The sequence below is a fragment of the Phyllostomus discolor genome, chromosome 5, assembly GCF_004126475.2.
Source record: "Phyllostomus discolor isolate MPI-MPIP mPhyDis1 chromosome 5, mPhyDis1.pri.v3, whole genome shotgun sequence".
NCBI classification, from domain to species: Eukaryota; Metazoa; Chordata; class Mammalia; order Chiroptera; family Phyllostomidae; genus Phyllostomus; species Phyllostomus discolor.
The window spans coordinates 5,315,710-5,336,988 of record NC_040907.2 but is presented as its reverse complement, the minus strand read 5'-3'; the positions used below and the strand labels follow the sequence as shown (position 1 = coordinate 5,336,988).

The following is a 21,279-nucleotide window of genomic DNA, read 5'->3' as shown; positions in this document are numbered from 1 at the left end:
AATCCACTGAGCTACGCGAGCCAGGGCTCACAATGCCTTTTTTTAAATTACGCGATCTTTTATTACAAAATCACAAGCGTATAATTCTGTAACATATCAACATCACACTCAAGCACATCATATGGCATTTTAGGAAAAATGCTCAAATGAAAACTCTAAGTTGTCCCACCCATATTGTTATTACCTTACCAACCACACTCAAGCAGATGTTACTTCTGCCAGACCCGGTATACTTTAAAAATAAATGACAAAAGCATATGCCTCGCTCCTCAGAAAATTACACATAGAATTACCACATGATCCAGCAATCCCTCTCCCAGGTACACACAACAGAACTCAAAGCAGGGAAGAGAACGGCGTTTGCACACCTGCGTGCACAGCACATCACTCAGGAGAGCCAGAATGGGGAAGCAACGCGGGTGCCCACGGACCTGGGAATGAGTGAGCAAAAAGTGGTCCGTGTGGACAGTGGAGTGTTTTTCAGGTTTACAAAGCAAGGGAAGTGTAACCCGCGCTACAGCACGGATGAAACCAGAGGACATCATATGAAGCAAAATAAAGGATTCACATTTTAGCCCTGGCTGGCGTAGCTCAGTGGATTGAGCGCGGGCTACGAAGCAAGGCATTGCAGGTTCGATTCCCAGTCATGGTACATGCCTGGGTTACAGGCCACAGCCCCCAGCAACCGCACATTGATGTTTCTCTCTCTCTCTCTCCCTCCCTTCCCTCTCTAAAAATAAATAAATAAAATCTTTTAAAAATAAATAAAGAATTTTTTAAAAAAGAATTCACTAAAGGACAAATACTGTGGGATTCCACTGATGTGGTCACCAAGAGCAGTCAAATTCATGGAGGTGGAAGTACAGCGGGGGCTGCCGGGGGCTGGGGCCGAGGGGAGAGGGGACAGGGTGGGGGTGGAGAGCCCGAGGGGCACTCGCTGATGAAGATGATAACACTCCGGAGACGGGAGGTTCCGGAGATGGGACGTTTTAGAGGCAGAGGCGGCCGCACAACAGCGTGAAGGTACTAAATACCGCAGGTACAATCCTGACCAGTGGGAAATGTGGTTATGTATATTTTATCGCAGGTGGAACATAACATTTAAGGTAAGAAAGCACCTGCCTACCAGTTCCATGGAAATTAAAGATGCAGGAACACTGGGAAAGATGCCCAAATTGGCAGTGGCTATGTCAGGATGGTGGGGTAACAAAGCATCACTGGTGGGCCCCCCACGACCTCAGAGTGCCCTCCACGGACGCTGGCTCCTCCCACAGGACAACCCAGGAGGCTGGGGCCTGACAGTGGGCACCGCTGGCTGCTCGGAGGGCACCACCGGGGATTCTGAAGCTCGCTCCGGTGAGCGAGGTGCCGCAGGTCACGAGCAGGTAACAAGTGGCCGAGATTAAGGCCCAGTCTGGCTGCCTCCACGACACTCCTTTGTCTCCCGAGTGACAATCCCTGGGTCGCCACTCGGTACCCCCTGCCCCACCCCCACCCCTGCAAACGACTTTTCGACTTTTTGCAGTGTGAGTAACAGTGTGGGCTTCAATCTTGCTTCCTGATGGATAAGAAAGCGCTTCTCCCAGATTTCACATCAAAGCAAAAAAAAAAAAAAATCGATGCCCCCTCCCTAGGGAGGGGGGCTAGGCAAGAAAGCAGCCCTGCCCCCCAAGAAAGCTAAGGAGAACCCCCCATTGCACACCCCCACGCCCTCATCCCCCTCGTCCTATGAGCTCCCAAACCCTCCCCAGCACCAGCAGCACCAGCAGCCCCGTCTCACCACTGCGGCCCCCGGAGGAGGGCAGGGGACACAGCAGCAGCACTGGGCCCTGCACCCGCCTCTCCCCTCTCCCGGGCCCTGCTCAACAAGGACACCCTGAAGTGGGAGGGGCTGGGGAGAGGGGGGTGCCTGGCAAGGAAGGACCCCGAGTCCAGAAGAGGCTGGCCTTGAAGAGAAGGAGGGGGAGGGTGGGAAGGGAGGGGAAATAGGAAGGGAGACCAGGGGCAGGGAAGGTTCAGCTCTGCAGGTGAAGTTGGGGTGGGGGGAGTGCTGGGGGACAGAAATGTCCTTGTCTGTTATGGGGACCCTGGGGGTGGGGAGGCTGCTGTTAACCCAGCTGACTGCTAAGGTGGTGGCCGACTCACGGGCAACGTGGGAGAAAGGGAAGCAGGATTGAGGACAGGGAGAGGACAGCAGAGACCGCTGGGGACATCCTTGCGAAAGGTCCCCAGGGGAAACGGTGGCCCCAGGACCAGAGGCCGGGAGCGTTCGGTTCCCTGCAGACGTGACTGTGCACAACGGCTTCCCCAGAAAGTACTGGAAGGGGCGAGGTCTTGTCTTGTCCGTATCCCGAAAAGATACATCCACGTCTCGACCCCCGCCCCAACCTGTGAACTGCACTTGAAAACGTAATTCTGTGGGAAGAGGGTCTTTGCAGATGGAGTGGGGTTAAGGGTCTCGAGAGGAGTTCATCCTGGACTACCCGGCGGGGCCCACCCCCATGACAGGTGCCCTCACGACAGACGGAAGAGGACAGACACGGGGACATGAGGGCGGCGGCCGGGACTAGGCACGTGCTGCCTCAGGCCCAGGGGCCCCCGCAGCCCCCAGAACCCCGAGGGGCCAGGAAGGATCCTGCCCCAGGCCGCTGGAGGGAGCAGGGCCTGCTCACACCTTGGCTTTGAACTTCTGGCCTCCAGAACCAGGAGGGGAGATGTTTCTGCCGTTTTAAGCCACACGAGATGCGGGGTAATTCATCGCAGCGGCCGGCCGCAGGGAAGGAGCACAGCGGCCCTCCAGGACTCCGGGGTGGAAAATCCCGGGCCGGGCGGCCTGCCTTCTCTCCTTCTGCGGCTGCACCCCGCCTCCCCCGCCCCCCCAGCGTCTCCCTCCTGGCACTCCTTCTGAGTGGAAGGCAGTTTCCCCTCCCAGGAGAGAGACACAGAAGCGGACAGAAATGGCATTTTACAAACGCCACACCCATCCCTCCAGTCACTCTCCCTCGGGGCTCCGAGAGTAGGCCGCTTTGGAAAGCACCGGTTTCTGGAAGCAGCCCTGACCTCCTCTGAAGGGTGAGCTTACCACTCCCTCCGGGGGGGGGGCCGGGGGGGGTGGTTCTCACACACCGGCAGCCAGCACTGCTGTGGGGGACAGTCACAGAGAGGCTCTGGAGGGGGGGACGGGGAGAGCGGCTGTAGTTCAGGACAAACCGCAGAAAAACAGTGTTTGTCTGCAAGGAAAGAGTGAGGAGGGAGGTTCCCGGGTTTTAATTTTTTTTTTCCATCTTGAAACTGGCAGCATTTTTGATATGATTGCGGGGGATTTCCACCAACCAGAGTCAAGAAAATTCCGTTTGAACGGCTCACTGCCAGGAGAGGAGAAGGAGTCTTGCAACCTTTGTCACCGAAAGACGAGAATGTTTGTCTCCGGGACGAGGTGGGCAGGCTCCTGCTGCTGACCCGCGGGAGCTCAGCCCCCCAAAAGTCCCTCAGTCCCGGGGCAGAGAGGGGCACATGGACAGGGCGTGTGCCCCGGAAGCAGTGCAAGGATCGCCTCTGACCCCCGGGGAGGGGCCGAGAGAGCCGCGCTAAGGAAGGGAGCATTTGGAGGGGCCCCAAGCCCCAGCGTCAGGCCCCGCAGGAGCAGCTGGCCTCAGGGAGGGGGGGGACTGCTCTCTAAACAAAAATGGTTTTGAAAAATCAGCCGGCCAAAGGGGAATTGCTTCATAAGTTGCACATTCACTTCTCCCTTTAACTGTGCAATTGAAGAAAAACAAGGTGAAGCAGGAACTGACCCCTCACCCCCCCCCCCGCCCCCCATTTACACCCGCCAAAAAACTCCCTCTCCGCAACTGTGCTGGGCCGCCGGGCGCAGAAGCCAGTGGGTCTGCGGCTGGCCTCCGATTCCGTGTGGACTGTGTGCCCTGCAAGCTCCCCGCCCCATGCTCCCCGCCAACCACCGCCCCCTCCAGCCCCCCCAGGAGTAGGAGCCCGCCGGGTCTCTCAGCACAGCCCCGGGCTCCCAGGGAGACCTCGGTAAACACTCGCTACACCCAGTAAAGCGCGAGAAAGGAAGGCGCCCGCAGGCTTCATGCACCTGGACCGGGGCCGCAGGAAGAAGGCAGCTGGTCCCACTGCAAGGGGGCGTCGGCGCGCGCAGGAGCACCGCTGGGCCACTCGCCCTAATTCCAGAAACGTCTGTATTCTCAGAGAGGCCGGTGCCGTCTCTGAACACCGGCCGAGGAGGCATGGGTCGAGCGGGGCTCGGAAGGAGCTTGTCTCCGCTGCAGGCAACGGTCAGCTCGGTTCTAGGAGCACTCAGCCCCGCACGCCGCAGCACCCCGCGCTACTCGGAGAAGCCCGTGAAAGCTCCCAACGGGCAGCGACGCGCGGAGGCTCCAGGCTGTGCCCGCCCCCCTCCCCGCCCACCCAGCCTGGACGGCCGGAATCCTGAAGTGGAGGAATCAAACCGCAGCAGCGCTCGGAGGTGCCACGGGCTCTGCAGCTTCTGCCCTAGAGAGGGCGGAAGAGGAAACTCTAGTTCTGACTCCCCTGTTTGGTGCCAGCTGGGTCCATCAGAGGCTCCTCCACCCCCGCCCCCCCGCCACTTAATCACGGCCATCAAACCTGGCGGTTGGCGAGAGGGGTGCGTTCCCAGCGAGCCCCCCCCCCCCCCCACCGCCCGGAGAGCATCCTTCTGATCCGCGCCGGCTGCACCTCCAGCCGGGAACCGCTTTGGCATCTGAACCGGCTGGGATGCTGGAGAGCTACTTGCAAACTGTGTGAGCGAGCGAGTTAACTTGTCTGAGCCCAAGACCCCCGGAAACTCGAGACCACACCACTCATCCCTTGGTTCGCCGGGAACACTCGTGGAAAAAAAAGGATGCACTCCGCGGGGGGAGGGGGGAAAACTCCCTCTGGCATCACTCACTTGACAGAACCCCAGGGCGCTGTCAGGCACTCCAGGGGTGTCCGGCTCCTCCGGGAGTCCAACAGGGGTTGGATTCTCGGTTTGAAGGTCCCTTTGGAGCAGAGCGAGGGCTCCCCGCGCGCCCAGAAAGAAACACCCGCCCCACATACACGCGCGACGGTGCAGAGCGTTTCTGAGGGTGGCGCCCGAGGGGGGGCTTCTCTGCAGAGGCCCGGGTGAAGAAGCCCCCCTCGGCCGGGTGGGGAGGTTCCAGCCCCTTCGGCGCCCCTCCGAGGGGCACCTGCGCCAAGTGAGAGCTGCCCAGTCGCCCCAGGGGTCGCAAGCGCTCCCTCCGCAAACCGGGCAGATCCCAAGGGAGCCGCGCCCGGACCTGGCACGTGGGCCGCCCCAGGGCGTCCCCCACCCCCGACCTGGGAAACCCCGACCTGACCCTCTTCCACTTGAGGGAGCGCGCCCTTCGAGGCCTCCCGGCAGCCCCTTCTCGGCCCTCGGGATCCCCCTCTCCCCACCAGGGCAGAGCGCAGCCTGGACACCGTGCCCCCCATCCTGGTCGCCGCGAACGGCTTCCCTGCTCCCCTCGCCAGGATTTCAAAATAAGGACGCGCAGAGGAGGAAGCCTAAATAAAAACAGGAAACGCGATTTTTTGAAGCCTCATTCAGGCTGAATTACGGGTAAGAGTATTAAAAAGAAGAAGAAGAAAGAGAGTCCGGAAATGCAAAGCTGGAGGCGGTTTTGCCGCCGTAACCCGGGATCCGCCGCAGATCTGGGGGCTGATTTCGGCGCCGCTGCAGTAAACACGCGGCGGGGCCGGGCGGGGCGGGCTGGAGACGGACCGGGCCACACGTCCACGAGCCCGGAGCGAGCGCCCGGCACAGCTCCATCTGGCCAGCCCGGGTCCCCGCACGCCGGGGAGGGCGTGCAGGGTCAGGGCGCCTGGATAGAGTGCGTGCCCCTCTCCCCGCGCCTCCGCGGGAGCCCGCGAGTCGGCGCCGCTCGGGAGAACGCAGCCCGCCTAGGGCGGGCACTTGGCCAGCTGGCCCGAGCGCTCCCCACCTCCCGCGCCTCGGAGGGTGCACGCGAGGCCGCCCCACCGCTGGAAGCGGAGCTGGGACTCTGCCGCCCAGCCGGGGAGCTGTGTGCACCCCTCTAGGAGAGCGCACCCGGGGCGGCCCCGGGGCCCCTAATTCAGCTCCCGCCCAGGTCCCAGCAGCCCTCTGGCGGGGCGCCCCTTGCCCGGCTTGCTAGGCGCGGAGATGCGTACTGGGCAGGGCGCACCACCAGCTGTGCGTTCGGGGAGACCCTGCGAGCTGGCCCCACTGCTCCACCAGGCTCCCTGAAGCCCTTGGCCCCGGTCCTCTCCCCCACCTCCCCAGACACAGCCAGAGGCGAGCGCTTACCGGTCCTGGTGCGGCTGACAGCGCTGGGGTGGCTCGGCCCAGCGGCCGCCTGGAGCTAAGGGCGCCGGGCGCGAGTGAGCCTCGAGGGAGGGAGGCGGGGCGTGATGGGGGCGCCCCGCCCGCTGACAGCCCGCAAACTCCACTTCCCACTTTGTTTCCTTTTTACTTGCAACAGGAAAAACAACAGGTCCTCCTGCTGCCTCGTCTGCTCCCCTGCCCTCCCCACTCCCCCCCCACCCCACCCCGACTTCATCTGGAGGGTGTCACCCCATGTGCCTCTGGAAGCTGCACCTTGCCCGTCTTCAAAACAAGTTTTTCTTCATATAAATATAAATATATATGAAGGAAAACAACCAAATAGAGGTCATAGAGCCCATTCCAGCCCCCCCAGGCACTCTGGGTTTGCACACCCCAGGAACTTCCACAGCGGCCAGAGGAGAGCAGAGTAGGGGGTAAGTGGGGGTGAGGAAGGGTCATCGAGGCCGAGGCCAGGAGCAGGGTGAAGGTTCCAAGTCCACCCAACGCAGCCCTGGGGGGCGCGGGGAAGCAGCGGCCTCTAAGCTTTGGTGAGCAGCGAGGGTGGGGGTGGGGGCCAGCACCCCTCAAGATTGTAATAGTGACTTCAAATCACTCTGGAATATGGGGGCGGGGCGGGTGAGCTGGTTAATGGATCAGTCTGTCGATGTAAGAAAGGTCCCCTGTAGAGAAGTTTTGAAAGCAAACCCAGTGTGGCTCAGTGGGTTGGCCATCGTCCGGCAGATCGAAGTGTCGCCGGTTCAATTCCTGGTCAGGGCACATGCCTGGGTTCCGGGCACATGCCTGGGTTCCGGGTTCAGTCCCTGTCATCCGGGCACCTTCGAGAGGCAGCCAATCGATGTTTCTCTTTGGCGTCGATGTGTCTCTCCCTCTCTTTCTCCCTCCTTTCCCCTCCCTCTAAAAAGGAATCCATAAAGCCTTAAAAATCATCCATTTATTCGAGCCAAACGGAAGACAGGCGCCAGGAGCAAGACCTCAGATGCCCAGCGGAACGCCAGCCTCGGGGACTCTTTGATGCCTTTGGAGTCAAGGCGGGGACCGAAAGGGGGACCAGGGGAAGGCGAGAGAAAGCAAAACGAAGATCCGGTTTCCAAAGGCACGACTGAACCTGAATGCACAGAGCTTGCCTAGGACACAGAGGAGTCTTTTAGCAAAGGAGTTGTAGGCCTGGGGCGTGCGTGACTCCCCACCGTGACCGTCCCCTTTAGGGATTTATGATCAGATCTCCCTGTGGGGCGACTTCCCATAGAACACACCCCCCTTCTTTCCATTCACAACCAGGTCTGGGGGCTGTCTCGTTCCCTTGGGCAGCGGGGGAGACGGAAGCTTGGAGAGAGGCTCTTCCCACTCAGGGCGGGCCTACCCGCACCAGCGTGGGCCCGGCAGTGGCGGCGGCAAACAGGTGCAGAGGCGCCTCTGTTCTTAGCCAGGAAGAGGGAGAGAGCTTGAGCATCACGAGTGAGTTTTACCTGGTCCCAGTGTGCCGGCTCCAGCCCCCTCCCTGGACACCCGTGGGGGAGCCAGGAGGGTGGACAGGCCCCTTTGGGGAAGAAGGGTGGGTCTGTCACCAGAAGTGCACCCTAACGTCCTTCTCACAGAACGTCTGAGGCTCCAGCCTCACCCCGACCACAGGCCGGGATCACTGGTCCTTTGCCAGGGGTCTCCAGCCCCCTCCAGGGAGGCCCTGCCGGAAGCCAGGGGAGAGAGAAGCGGACATGCTCAGACCTGGTGGCAGGGCGGGCAGCCTTCCCTGGGATTTCCCGACACCTGTCCTGGCCCTGCTCCGGCTGGGCTGCGGTTAACACTCCAGGTCCCGGTGTGCAGTGTTCCCTGGAAGAAACAGCCGGAGGAAGAGTTTCCCCATCATCCGAAAGAACTCATCACAGAATAGGTATCTCGCTGTGCAACCCGCCACAGCTCCACCAGGTAAAGCTGATTGTTTGCCCTGGATGGAGAAGAACACTGGGGCAGAGGGAGGCTGGATCATTTTGGAGCGGAGCCGCACCGGTGCCTACCAGCTTCCAGACCCTCGCTCCTTTGGAAGTTCCACTTCCCTGAAAACCTGATGCACTTCCTTTTTGAAACCACGCATTCATGCGGACAGCCTCCTCTTTGCGGGGTGTGTGGGGGGGGGCGGCGGGGGAGGGGGGCCGGAAGCTCGGGCTAACTGTAAGGTCAAGTCTGTACTCATCCTCCCCCAGTCACTCTTCTCCCCCAGGTTCCTGATAGACTTGCCTCCTTCCTTCCTCTATGGTTTCTGACGGCCCGTTCTCGCTTTATTTTTAACTGCTGTCCCGTGTGCTTTGGAGGAAGCTACTTGGCGTTCCCTTTGAATAATCATACGTGAAGCGGACCAATGAGGACCTGAGAGCAATGCCGGAGGCAAAGAGGCCCCTCGCTGTAAGGACGGCACCCTGGACACACGCCCACCCACCTGAGCTCCAACCTGGGGAATCCCTCAGGCCCCCCGTTTCACGAGAGGAGAGCGGGTCTCCCTTACAAGAGGGCAGAGGGCGCAGGCTCAGATGCTCAGAGCGCGGCTGCAGGCCTCGGGGAGGAGCATGCCCAGCCCTCCACGCCGTTTCCTCCTTCCCCGCCACCCGCTCCTGCAGAGCTTCCCCCTCCGGGAGCCAACAAGCCTCCGAAGCCACTGCTCACAGATGCAGTTCACAGCTCTGCTTTTTGTTCAGCCTCCAGCGGCTTCACCGCTGACACCCACGCATGCTTACAGGCAGGGTTATCTCGGGGCAGCCGGAGCCAAGCTGAGCACCCGGGCACCGGGGTGCAAGCTGGGAGGTGGGGGGAGCCACTTCCTCAGCGCCTCCACGAATGAACGGCTCCAGACACCTGCCTCCATGCCCCGTCCTGGCAGGAAGCCCACTTTGCTGCCGGTCCTTTCCTTCCAGGCAGAGCAAAAATTATTATCCAGCTCAAACCCTTGTCTTTTTTGCCTTGGCCAAGAAAAGTGCGGTGAAGCTTTGGGGTTAAGGGCTTCTTCCTTGCAGCCAGACTGCCCCGACCTGTCCTGTCGGGGCTGTGTGACCTCAGGCATGTGACTTAACCTCTCTGTGCCTCCATCTCTTCATCTGTAAAACAGGGACGCTGATAGTGGCTCTCAGCTCTCAGAATCGCTGTTGAGATTGAACAGCACCTGGCCCAGGGTGAAACACCCCCCCCCCAAAAAAAAGTGTTAGTTATTGAGTTATTTTTTTCCAGAACAGTCTTTGTGCTTTGCAGGGCTGGTGTTGCCACTTGGGACCAGAATTTTTCTTTTTTCTTTCTTTCTTTCTTTCTTTCTTTCTTTCTTTCTTTCTTTCTTTCTTTCTTTCTTTCTTTCTTTCTTTCTTTTTAGAGAGGGGAAGGGAGGGAGGAAGAGAGAGAAAGGTCAATATGTGGTTGCCTCTTGGCATGGCCCCCACTGTGGACCTGGCCCACAACCCAGGCATGTGCCCTGACTGGGAATTGAACCTGCGACCCTTTGGTTCGCAGCCCGTGCTCAATCCACTGAGCTATGCCAGCGAGGGCAAGGGGCCAGAATTTTTCAACAGCAGCAACAGCAGGTTGTGACATGTTCACCCATCAGCGTACGGCCCATCCATTCCACAGGTCAAGTTCACGATAACGGAGCGGAATCGAAAATTCCCAACAACATTCTGTGTAGCCAGAGTGGGTATCCCTCCCCGAGGCTTCCGTCCCGTGTAGGGGCTGGTGCGAGGGCGCGTTAAGTCAAATGCATGTCTTGCTGCAGCTCCTGGTCAGCACGGCCGGAGAGCCGCTGCCCTGACCACGGCAGGACGGCAGGACGGTGGGGACCAACGGGGAGCGTGGCGGACAGGGAAAGGTCCCTGGGAAAGTCTGACTTCGAGGATACAAAGTCACGGCTTGAGATACATTTAACCGCTGTGCTGCACACCTGAAACTAATACCAAGTAACATGGGAGGCCAATTGTAATTAAAAAACCATTTAAATGTGAAAAAAAAAAAAGAAAAAGGCCAAAACTGGAAAGATTAAGTGCATCAGATAAAAAAAGGAGGGGCTATTAGACCCAAAACAAATAAATGAAAGAAGCAGCAGCTGGCTTTTCAACAGACCCTCTCAGGCTCTCCCTGCGGTGGGGCGGAGGGACTGTGGGAAGGGGCTGGTGGAGGAGCAGGGTTTGGGGTCCCGAGGCTGGACCCACCCTCAGCTTCCGTAGCCTGGGGGCGACCCAGGCTTTGCAACACTGACTCAGCCCCCCACTGTGCTGCCCAGGCTCGGCTCTGGCTCCAGGCTCTGGGGCACAGCACTGTATGAGCCAGGGACCCGCCCTCCCCTCCTGGAGCTTATGCTCCGGTGCGGAAAGAAGCTACGAAGAATAGAAACAAGATACAGTGTCATAAAGTAGTAAGTACTGCAAAGAAACATCAGACAGGTTGGAAGGGGAGGGAGAGGCGGGGGAGGAGACTGCGGTGGAGTCCGGAAGGCCTCTCTGAGGTCAGGGCATGAACGAGGTGGGAAAGGGGCCCTGCCAGCAGGTGCCAGAGGGAAGAGCATCCCGGGTGGAGGGAGCAGCTCGTGCAGAGGTGCTGGGCAGTGGCAAGTCAGAGGAGCAGCACGGAGACCTGGGAGGCCTGGAGGGGGGCGGTGGAAGCAGCATGAAGGAGGATCTGGCGGGGGGGGGGGGGGTGCAGCTGGGAATGTGGGGTTTGGCTGGAAGAGTGATGAGAAGCACCAGGTGGGCTCTAACCCGAGCCGGGGTGGGCTGCGCTGTGGTGTACCTGTGAACACATTCACCACGGACACGGGCACACTCCTTCGCTCTGCCACCCCGATGTCCTAGAAATAGTGACACCAGGCAGCAGTAAGGGTATGCCCAGCACCTGGACCTAGGTTTCTTTCTCTTTAAACAAATGTTAGCCCTGGCTGGCATAGCTCAGTGGATTGAACGCGGGCTGGGAACCAAAGTGTCCCAGGTTCGATTCCCAGCCAGGGTACATTCCTGGGTTGCAGGCCATGGCCCCCAGCAACCACACATTCATCTCTCTCTCTCTCTCTCTCTCTCTCTCCCTCCCTTCCCTCTCTAAAAATAAATAAATAAAATCTTTAAAAAAATGTTTTTTAATGTATTTAAATTCAGAGAGAGGAAAAGGGAGGGAGAGAATCACTGATTGGTTGCCTCTCTCACACCCCCAACGGGGGACCTGGCCTACAGCCCAAGCATGTGCCCTGCCCGGGAATCGAACCAGCGACCTTTCCGTTCTCAGGCTGGCCCTCAGTCCACTGAGCCGCACGGGCCAGGGTGAGACCTAGGTTCCTAATCCCATTCTCCCCCGTGAGGGGAGCTAGGGCTCCTTGGAGAAATGGCGGATTCAGGGGTGGGGGCAGGAAGAGCCTGGGGCATCGTAGAGTGCCAGACGGTCAACAAGTGTCCCCAAACTACCACACAAACGCCACAAAGAAGGGAGGCCTGCCTGAGGGAGGCAGTGGTGACGTGGGCGAGTTCCCGATGGCTCCATCTGGGGCAGCTGGGGCACCCAGACAGCGTCGGGGGGGACCCCAAGACACAGAGTGAGTATCGGTGAGTCCAGACAGGCGGAAACGAGCGGACACCTGGGGGAGACCAGGCGGGTCTCCTGCCCGGAGGAACGCCAAGTAAGTCGTGCGGGAACCTCGCCCGCCCTCCTTCCCTGTGGGCTGTGCCCCGGGACTTCCTTCCAAGGAGGACGGCAGGGAAAGGGGACAAAGGGAAACTTTCTAGTGAGGACACCGGGCAAACGCCGCGTCAGCCAGGCGGCCGAGGCCGACGTCTGCAGGGGCGAGTCGTGCCGCCAGCCGGTAGCCTGGGTCTGGCGTGAGGACAATGATGGTTCTGCTCTGCAGGCATCCTGCCGGGAGCCCACGAATACTAGTCCAGCCGGGGCAGCACCCCCAGAACCAGGGCGGCCTGCGGAAGCCCCGGCCATGGCCCCTCCGGGACGGTGAGGGATCGGAGACGAGGAAAGATGCTGTCACAGCCGGGAGGAGCCCAAGGAGCCCTGACCACTCGGTGTCACATGCTGTCCTAGGCGGGCTCCTGGGACATGGGAATGCTGCTGGGGACAAGCTCAGGTGAGCGGAAGGAGGGTTGGACTTGACTTAATAATGACACATCGATACTGGTCCATCGGTCGTGGCAGCGGCCCCTGGGATGCGGGGCGGCAGCGGCCAGAGAGACTAGGCGTGGGGAATGGAACCACTATGCTATCTTTGCACCTCCTCCGTAAATCAAAACCCAGTCTAAAATGGGAAGTTTATTTAAGGAAAAAGTGTCAGAGCGGTCGTGGTGGGGAGCAAGGCAGGACCCGGCCAGTCCCCGGGAGCCGAGAGGGGTGCGCAGGCAGCGGGGCATCGGGTTAAAATCCTGGGACATAGCCCTGGCTGGCGTAGCTCAGTGGATTGAGCGCGGGCTGCGAACCAAAGCATTGCAAGTTCAATTCCCAGTCAGGGCACATGCCTGGGTCGCAGGCCACGGCCCCCAGCAACTGCACATTGATGTTTCTTCTCTCTCTCCCTTTATCCCTCCCTCCCCTCTCTAAAAATAAATAAATAAAATCTTTTAAAAAGTCCTAGGACACAGTGGTTGGGGGGCACGGGGTCCCAGGACTGGGGGAAAGTGAGAAGGCCAGGCCTTATTCTCCAGCCCTGGGGAGTCTGCTCATGGACTCTGATGGGGTGAGGGTGGGGGGTGGTTTTGAACCTTGTCCCCTGGGGACCCTGAGACCCAGCTCTGCCCCCACACCCTACAGTCCCTCCCCTCCTATACAAAATGGGGTTTGTGGCTTCACCCACAGTGTGGAAACTAAACAGCCAGTGGATGGGTGGGGGTTCCTGAGCCCCCTGCACCTAAGTCGTAGCTTCGCCTCTGGCTGGTGGCCTTCCTAGACCCCCCAGCCTGGTGACAGGAAGGCTCTGGGGTCTACTGGACCAGCTAAAGCAGCGAGTTGGCTCCAGAACCAAAGATGAGAGGGAGAAAATGGGTCACCTCAGCACTGTGGAGAGTGTGCTTTCTCCCTTGGCCACTGCTGTCCAGAGAGAGTCAGGGACCCCCCCCCCCCCCAGTTAATGGAATAGTACGCAGCCACGGAAAAGGCGATTCTGCAGCCCTGAGCATCGTGGGAAATGGCCACGTGGCCAGGCTCAGGGCAGAACTGCTCTGTGCCGGGCCACACTGCGTGTTACATGGGTGCTCCTGGGACCCAGAGCAGTGAACACTGTGTGGGAGGAGGGCGGGGGTGTTTTTCTTCCCACTTTTTCCTGTCTGCCCTCGGCCGACAGGAGCTCCAGTCGGGAAAGTGCCCGGAGGTGAGAGCGCAGGGCCCCTGGGGTGGACGCCCAGCTCCCTCTGTGCAACGCTCCTCGACCCCCCGTGGGGCCCACGGCGACACCAGCCAACAGTCTCGGCTTATCGGTGCCTGCCTTTGGGCCTGTCGGGCCAGGGAGGTCACCTGCCCCAGGTGAGCCAGTCAGCGATTGTCCCCAGGACTGTGGAATCAGGACCAAGAGAACAGTCGTGCTCCGGGTACCTGGAGCCTGGGCCCTGGGCCAGCCAGCTGAGGAACGGGGGGGTACTTGGTCTACCAAGAGAACTAAAGAAAGTGGGGGAGCTGCTGTGCAGGGGGAGGCTGAGAGGACACCGTGAGGGAGAGAGGGTCACCGATGAGAGAGACGTTTTCGGGCCACCTTTCAGCTCCCGGTCCTTGTGTCCCGGTGAGGTTCCCTGGCCTCCTTGCCCGGGGCTGCTTCTGCAAGGGCCCCCACCCCCTCACGCCTCATTCCCCTGCTCTGCTCGAAATCTGTGTCGGTTTCCGGGGGCTGCTGCGACAGATCCCAGTGGCTTAACAACAGCCGATACGTGTTCTCACAGTCCAGAGGCCGAATGGTGGCAGTCCGGGCGTAGGCAGGGACGGCCCCTCTGAAGGCTCTCGGGAAGAGTCTGTCGTGAGCCTGTCTCCTTCGAGTGGCCGCCTGCTGTCCTGGGCGTTCAAGGCCTTGGAGGTGCCTCCCTCTCATTTTAGAGGGACAACGGTCAACCCAGTGGAAACCCTCTTGAGTTGGTTTATGTTATTTGAAACAAACACACCCCAGCGAATGCATAAATGGGTACCAGACATGGGATGTTGAAAGAGACAGTTTTTTTAAAAAAAAAGTATTGAAACTAGACATCTTGCGACAGAGGGAGGAGCAACAAGCCCTTCTTATTCCTGGGCAGGACACCAGCAGTCCCTGCCCCGTGCCAACAGACCAGTTAAAACCATTTCCAGCCCTGGCTGCTGTGGCTCAGTGGATTGAGTGCGGGTCTGTGAACCAAAGGGTCACCGGTTCGATTCCCAGTCAGGGCACATGCCCGGGTTACAGTCCAAGTCCCCAGTAGGGGACGCATAAGAGGCAACCACATATTGATGTCTCTCCCCCTCTCTTTCTCCTTTGTTTCCCTTCTTTCTAAAAATAAATAAATAAATAAAATATTTTTTAAAAAAGACAGAAAGAAACTTGGGAGCAAAACGCCCGGGATGTGGGTTGTGTGAGTTACCCCTAGCAGCCTTCAGAAGGTGCCATGCGTGGAGCTTTGTCTCAGTTCCGCTCAAGGTCAGGGAAAAGCGGGGCAAATGCCCGAATTTGTCGGAGGAAATCCTTTTTCCCTGGAGCCCGGAACGACCAGGCGTCAGACCCTCACGCACCTGCTGAGCGGCAGCCACGTGCTCCCTGCCGCCCCGCGTGTGTCTCGCTAAGGCGGGCGCACCCTGGGCGGGCAAGTCTGCGAGCTCCGGGGTTGGAGTGGGGGCGCCTGGGACGAGCTACAGGGGCAGACGAGCCTTCCGCTGTGACGCCGCGCCCCCCGCCCCCAGTCTGTCGGCCTGAGGGCAGCCAGGGGCAGCGTTCTCGGGGAGACGGGGGAGAGAGTCCTCCTCCCGCCCCAAGTCGGACGACGGGCCCCTCTTCTCACCCAGGAGGAGGAGAAAACCCTGCCCAGGGGCACAGCCCAGTCCAAGGCCGAGTATTGAACTGGACAGGGGGTCACGGGGTGGGTTTTTGGTGAGTGACATGACCCAAAGGAAAACTGACAGGCAATCAATCAGCTGGGGTTTCATGGGGGCTGAAACTCCAGGACTCCCCCACCCCTAAAACCTGGAAACTGGGGTTTGAAATGCTCACCCTCCAGGGATTCCTCGGCCCACGTACGGCACCTGCAAGAAGCAGGCTGGCCCTGGACACGGGGGCTCAGTTGCTTGGGCATGGTCCTGTATACCAGAAGGAGGTCGCTGGTTCGATTCCCGGTCAGGGCACTTGCCCGGCTAGGGTTGCGGGTTTGGTTCCCTGTACGGGCATGTACAGGAGGCAGCCAGTCAGTGTTTCTCTCTCTCTTTCTTTCCCTTACCCTCTCAAAAAAAGTATCAATGAACGTATCCTCAAACGAGAATTTTAAAAACTTAATTAATTAATTAATTAATTAAAAAAGAAGCAGGCTGTCGGGACAGCCTCATCCTCTCCTAGCAAAAGCCTCCCGGAGAACCCTTCGAGGGTGGGCCTGGGAGACTAGATGGGGGCTCCACGCCCAGCGGGCGGAGCTGGGAGCAGCCACGTTTGCCAACCCAGGAGCCAGGGCGGCGGGGGGAGGGGGGGACGCCCAGAGCGAGCGCCCTCGGCTAGCCGGCCCCACGAGTGTGTAATCCCCTCCGCCCGTCTTGCCGATGGCGCTGCTCCCCTCTCCGCAGACCTGGTGTGGCAGGGGAGGTGAACCGGCCACCTGACCCGTCGTTGGCTGAGCGGGTCCCAAGGAGACACAGCAGAGGAGACTCAGTGGAAGCAGAGGGGTGGGAGTCCGCTGGACACAGTGGTGCCGGGGTGGAGCCCTGGACACAGCAGCTGGGCCTGAGTCGGACTGCCTCTCCTCCGGAGAAGGGAGAGGGGTCTGGGGTTGACGCGGTGGTAGAAAGGTCTACTCGGGGACCAGGGGAACGGGGGTATCCGGGAGAAGCCGAAGGAGTGGGTGCAGCGAGGGTGTGTGCCTGCCGGGTGGGAGCAGACAGAGTGGGGGACCGTGGGTGCTGTGGTCTTCAGGACACTAAGCCGCCGCTCCAGCCCCCTTTCCTGGCAATGCTGCCTGGTGTGGGCGTGAGGACAGACGCTCAGCACACTGACCTGACCCCTGGCCGTAACTGATGGAGCCAGAAGAGAGGCCCTGACCCCAGACAGAACGGCCAGCTCCTTCCCGGGAAGACGGGCTTGGGCCCTGGAAGCCGTTCCCTTGAGTGACAGGATCCAGGACCCGTCGGCTTGGCCGGCGAGCTGGGCTGCTGCGCCTCCCGGTCCCCAGGACGCGGACTGTACGCTTGCTGCAAACTCCCCACTTCCTGCCTCAGCTGCCGGGTCTGATTTCCGATTCTCAGAACCACGCCTACGCTGGCCCGGAGCCCTAGACTGTGGTGTGTAGTGCGGCCACGTGAGGCCTGAGGACAAGGCGCACATTGGATTATCAAGGGAGCAGACCCAGCTAGTCCCGGGGGCTGCCCCCCAGCACTTCCCCAGATGCCCTCCACGCTGCACGGCCAGCCCTGACTCACAGCTCCAGGACTCCCTGGGCTCGCTCTCTGACCCCGGGCCTTTGCACATGCTGTTCCCTTTGCCTGGAGTGCCCTTCCCAACTCTTCCTTCTGCCCGCCAGCCCCCTGCCCCCCTGCTACTTTATGGGCCTGAATACTCAGCCCAGGTATTATCCTCCTGGCGGCCTTGTCAAGGGCTCCCTACTCCAGGCTGTGCCGCCCCCGCAGTCTGCTCCACTGTGACTGCCAGGTGCCCGGCTGCCCTGGGGACAGGGACACTGTGGGGTCTGAGCCCGTTCCCTGGCCCCGAGCCCTGGGCTGGGTACCCGGAGACCTTTACACGTGAGCCTGCAGAAATGCTGAACGAGTGAGCGAGTGAATGAATGGGGGATGTCGTCACAGCTGGACCAGCGAGGCTTTGCCCAGGGGAGGGTCAGAGGTCTGTAGCCAAGGCACAGGAAGGGCCTGGCCAGTGTGGGAACAGCGCCTGCACACCCTTCCTGGAGGAGCCGCACACCCAGCCAATCTGGAGCGGGGTGCTCAGAGGCCTGACGGACTCAGGGAGGCAGGGACGCTGGGCTCACCTTTCAGGGTATCCCGCCACCCTGAGCCCAGCTCAGTCCCTCCCTAGGTGTCCCACCCCGAGTCTAGGACAAAACCCCATTCCCAGACTTGAGGGCGCGAACAAGGGCCCCTCTGCTTCTCCGTCTGGCAGGTGGCCCCCCCAGCCTCCCCCCCCAGCCTCTCCACGAGCTCATCATCACCTGCTGCCGGTGGAGGCCGCAGGGTCCAGAGCGCGGCAGCTGGTCCAGCCACTCCTCTCCCAGCTCCCTGATGCCCGCCCCCCCTTCCCCGGGTTCCCTGCCCCAACAGCCACCGCCTTCACCTCATCACCCCCAGCTCTGGGTGATGAAAGCGCCTGGTGCAAAATTCGTTGGGGAGAAAAACAGGAAGTGGCCCCGAGAGCTTGCTGCAGAAGCTGCCGGGCAGCCGAGACAGTGGCAGCCTTACAGGAAAGCGGTGAGGGGGCAGCCCCCGCCGGGGCCGCGGGGGCGTCGGGGGCGGCGAGGGGAGAGTCCAGCCTGGGAGCCTTCGGCCGCGTGGGGCTTTATTTTTAGACCGCACACCACACCTGCATCCTGCGTTCTCTGTCTGCTCTTACCTTCTCCCAGCAGCGCCTCAAGGGTCGTACACCGGCCCCATTGTACGGAGGAGCCAACAGACACAGAGAAGAAGTTCGGGGCCGGGGCCGAGGCCGCACACCCTTTTTCCCACGGCCGGGTCGTGGCTTCTCGATTCGTTCTCAGACTTTGATTTCTATTTGCGGTGTGTTTTTGCCCTGGGCCTGTGCGCGCCCAGTGGGTGGGGGAGGGCACGGGGGGGGGGGCACGTGCTGTTTCTGGCTGCTGCATCTCAGTGCGGTTGAGCTGGTGGAAAGGGGACCAGGGCTCCCTCCCGGAACGTGTGTCCTGGAAGGACCAAGGGCCCCCCTCCCTGTGAGAGGAGCAGGGAACAGGCAGGGAGGGCGCCGACCCCCCCCAGTACAAATCCGGCATTTGTGACCCCACGTGGCTGACGGGCCGTAGGACTCAGAACTTCAGGTAAGCTCAGAGCCCGCCTTTCCTCTCAGGAGGGGTCACCCCCGTCCCATAGCTTCGTGCCTGAGAGGCAGCAGCAGCAGGAGACCCCAAGAAGAGGTGGGACTCCAGGTGCACTGGTCAGAGTGAGAGCCCCCCAAAGGCTACTGCCCCCAAGCCCACGCCATCACCTGGACCCCAGCTCCCCCCCACTCCCACCCCTGGCCAAACCCACTTGCCCCAGGACTGGTCACAGCACTCGCAAGCCAGGGCTTCTGGTGACTCCCCTCACGGAGAACCACCCCAGGCCACTCCATGTCCAGGCTGCTGGAGACCTGAGGCCTTCTGCGGGACAGGGGGACATGTGTCACCCTTACTGCCCAGGTTGCTCTCAGGCCTTGACCCATGGGGTCTGTCCTGTGCTCCAGCTCCATTTAGTCACCCAACCTACCTGCTGACCCCCACCTCTTCGCCTCCAGGGACCTCTGGACGCCCCCCCCGACTTTCCACAGGGCTCTCCCAGGCCCGACGCACCCCCTGCAGAAGGCCCCTCCCACGTGACCCCTGAGGCCGACACCGCAGGGTCGGGCTGCGGCCTTCCCTCACCTGCCACTGTGCCGTCCTGCAGCCAGGACAGGGCACCTTTCTTACAAGCCCCTGGGGACCATCAAACTGCAACAGCAGCAGCCAGGTGGGGGCAGGCTGGGAGGCACTGCCCGCTGCCTTCTGTCCGTGGTGGGCGGACTCCTCTGTGCTCTCTCTCGGTGGCTGCTGGGTGGCAGGACCAGACACAAAAACCATCCCCATCTCCCACCACCCTGTGTGGGTAGCAATCCCCTCAGCACCAAGCAGCACCCAGGGGCCAGCAGGAAGGTGGACACAATGGGGGGGCCGTCTTCCCTTCCTTTATGTGGAGGACCTTGGCCTCTGGTCCCAGCCACCCTCCTGTGAAAGTGAACTTTAAAAATGAGGTGATATAAGCCCTGGCTGGTGTGGCTCAGTGGATTGAGCGCGGGCTGCAAACCAGGCATCACAGGTTCGATTCCCAGTCAGGGCATATGCCTGGGTTGCAGGCCATGGCTTCTGGCAACCGCACATTGATGTTTCTCTCTCTTTCTCTCCCCCCTCCCTTCCCTCTCTAAAAATAAATAAATAAAATCTTAAAAAAATAAAAATAAATAAAAATAAAAGTGAGGTGATATAAGCCCTGGCTGGTGTGGCTCAGTGCACTGAGCACCAGCCTGAGATCCACCTGCAATCCACGGGGGTCGCTGGTTCAGTTCCCAGGCAGGGCACGTGCCTGGGTTTTGGGCCAGGTCCCCAGTGGGGTGCGTGCAGGAGACGACCACACACTGATGTTTCTCTCCCTCTCTCTCTCCCTCCCTTCCCCTCTCTCTAAAAATAAATAAATAAAATCTTTAAAAAAGTTAAAATTAAATAATAAAATAAATAAAATCTTAAAAAATAAATACATAAAATCTTTAAAAAAACATAAATAAAAATGAGCTGATATCGCTAACGTGCTTTGAGCAAGGCCTGGCCCTTAGTGAGGGGTCAACACCTGTTTATCGTCATCACGTAATTTAATGCTTACAACAACCCCGAGAAGTCAGCAATATGCCCCCTTTTTACAGGTGAGAAAACTGACGCTGAGAGAGGCGAAGTCACGTGCCGAAGGTTACGCAGCACCAGTGGATGAACAGGGATTCGAACTGAAGTCTGTTGAAAGCTTGTTCTCTCAGTCACGGGGCATGATTTCCAGTGTCCTCTGGTTTAGAGGCCAGCTTTGGACGCACACACACACGCACACACACACCGGTACTGAGTGGGATGGGAGGCGGCACCCCGACAAAGAGGCGGAGTCCCGGGGTCGGGGTCTTCTGCACCACGCAGCCCACCTTCCCCCCGCAACTCCCTATCCACCAGCCTGTGGGGCCTCCCGGTTGCGCTCCAGGAGCACGGGCGCCACCTGGTGGCGACAGGCGGTAAACGCCACCACTGTCTCAGCCGCGCCACAGGGCGCTCGGCGCACGCTCCTGCTGCGGGGCTGGCTCAGGCGTGCGGTGGTGATGCCACCGAACTAGAGATGCACAGAGCGCGGATTCACTTTCCGTCCTGCCCGGCTTCCTCCAGGGACGGGGAAATGAGCGTGCGCCCCTGTGTTGCTGTGCTAGGGCTGCTGGCGACTTGGGGCAGATGCTGAAACAGCAAGCTCACCTTTCTGAAAATACATTCCATGTTCTCCCAAACGTCCTGTTCCTTTCTTAATTCCCGGGTGCAAGAGGAGGATTATTCCAGAGCCGCTCTCCCGGCTTAGCTGGGCAGTGGCTGCTCGGCCCAGCTCAGCTCCACCGGGCGCGTGGCCGCACCTCCCTCCAGGCCTTGCTCCCAAAGCTTCCCGCCTCCCCCCCCCCCCCCCCCCCCGCCCCGCGTCCGGGGGCCACCCACCCAGGCACTTGGCGGTCCCCGCCAGGGCCTCTGCCCCCAACCCAACGCCCAACCTGCCGGCCCCTCCACTTCCTTCCTGCTTTAGTGAAAGTGGCCCCTCTTCCCCGCTGTGGCCAAAGCAGACGCCCACCTCCCGGCTCACTTCTCTCTTCTCGGCCACCGCACGCAAGTGGGGCCCAGCCTCACTGTGCCCCTCCCTCGAGGGGTGTGGGGGAGGCTGCAGGCTTCACTCCTTCGTTCAACAGGAGCTGTCAGGGGCCACCGACACTGTCCTCCTGTGCCCTCAGGATGCAGCGCTGACCGCAGTCCCTGCCTCCAGGGGATTCTGGT

General features: G+C 60.3%; 1 protein-coding gene across 3 annotated transcripts in view; it reads right to left on the bottom strand.

Annotated features, from left to right (window-relative positions):
* PIK3CD (phosphatidylinositol-4,5-bisphosphate 3-kinase catalytic subunit delta) overlaps positions 1 to 6,430 on the bottom strand; it is a 46,573-nt gene extending 40,143 nt beyond the window's left edge. For all 3 annotated transcript variants that reach the window (XM_028513139.2, XM_028513141.2, XM_036025273.1), the window contains exon 1: positions 6,329 to 6,430. The gene's annotated coding sequence lies outside the window, so the exon portion shown is untranslated. The remainder of the gene's footprint in view (positions 1 to 6,328) is intronic.
* Positions 6,431 to 21,279: the final 14,849 nt, after the last annotated feature.